This window comes from Nicotiana tomentosiformis, chromosome 12, assembly GCF_000390325.3.
Source record: "Nicotiana tomentosiformis chromosome 12, ASM39032v3, whole genome shotgun sequence".
NCBI lineage: Eukaryota > Viridiplantae > Streptophyta > Magnoliopsida > Solanales > Solanaceae > Nicotiana > Nicotiana tomentosiformis.
In genome coordinates this window covers 18,205,734-18,207,542 of record NC_090823.1, presented here as the reverse complement: position 1 = coordinate 18,207,542, position 1,809 = coordinate 18,205,734, and positions in this window count along the sequence as shown.

The window sequence follows — 1,809 nt, the reverse complement described above, 5'->3', positions numbered from 1 at the left end:
TAATATGAATGTGAGGATTTTAAGAAGTTCGTGCATGATAACTTGAAAATGTACATGAAAAAAGAAGGGGAAAAGAAAAATGAAAAAAAGAAATCTAGTCATTCTATTTTCTACTTGTAATAACTCGGTCGGTCGTTTTGAGTATTACAACCCCGTTCTCCCATTTATTACTCAATTTATGCTTTACAGTTATTATGTGACTTGCCGGGGTAATTGGTTCGAGTCCGGTGAGGTTTTGAAATGAATTGGAACACTTAGTTTCAAGGTTTAAAGTTTAAGTTGAAATAGTTGACCGGATGTTGACTTATGTGTAAACGACCCCGTAATAGAATCTTGATAATTTTAATAGCTCCGTATGATGATTTTGGACTTAGAAACATGTCCGAAAAATTATTTGGAAGTCTGTAGTTAAATAAGGCTTGAAATGGCTAAAATAGATATTTAAGTTTGGAAGTTTGACCAGGGAGTTGACTTTTTGATATCGGGGTTGGAATCCGATTCTGAAAATTTGAATAGGTCTATTATGTCATTTATGACTTGTGTGCAAAATTTGAGGTCAATCAGACTTGATTTGATAGGTTTCGGTATCGAATGTAGAAGTTGAAAATTCTTAATTTCATTAAACTTGAATTGGGGTATGATTTGTGGTTTTAACATTGTTTGATGTGATTTGAGATTTCGGCTAAGTTCGTAGAAGGTTTTAGGAATTGTCGGTACATTTGGTTGAGGTCCCGAGGGCCTCTAGTGAGTTTCGCATGGTTAACGGACTAAATTTTGGACTTAGAAGAAATCTGGAATTTTTTGCCTTCTGATGCAATGGCACCTGTGGAACTTGGCTCGCAGGTGCGAGCTCGCAGACGTGGGATGGGCATCGCATAACCGTGAGGTCCGCAAAAACGGATGAAAACTCGTAGAAGCGAGTCCGCGGAAGCGACACCAAGGTCATAGAAGCGGAGACAGGGGAGCTGAGCAAGACCGCAGAAGCGGACTTCTTGTTCGCATAAGCGAAGGCAGTCGCAGAAGAGGTTGGTTTACCGCAAAAGCAGAACCATAGATGCGGTTAAAAGTTTCATAGAAGCGGAACTTCTGGACATTATACAAAAACAGAGGGTTCCGACTTTTTTGTCATTGTGGACATTTTCAACACGGTTTTGGGCGATTTTTCATAGAAAATTCACAGGAAATCTTGAGGTAAGTCACTTGTGATCATTGTTAGTCAATAATATTATATTATCATTGAGTATTTCGACTAGATTTACGTATTTTTAAGGTAAAATTAGAGGATTTGAGCCTAGGGATTCCAAAATAAGAAATTAAGATTTGGAGGTCGAGTTGATGTCGGAATTTGATATGGTTGGACTCGTGGTTGAATGGGCGTTCATATTTTGTAACTTTTTTCGAGTTCCGTGACGTCTGAAATTTTGTTGGAAAATTAGTATTTTCATATGGAATTAATTCCTATAATTTGTATTGACTGAATCGAATTATTTGTGACTAGATTCGAGGCGTTTGGAGACTGATTCACGAGGCAAAGGCATAGCAAAATAAAAAATTACACGGTTTGAGGTATGTAACAGTTTTAAATTTAGTACTGAGGGTATGAAACCCCGAATTCTGTGATATGTGATTGGTTTTGAGGTGACGCACATGCTAGGTGACGGGTGTGTGGGCGTGCACCGTAGGAATTATGACTTGATAAATTCCATGGAACTGTGTGATTGAATAATTTGTTGATATCTGTATATTTTTCACGTATTAGGGAAATCAATCTATAAATCATGTATAAAATATGTGTTTACACTGTAAGGA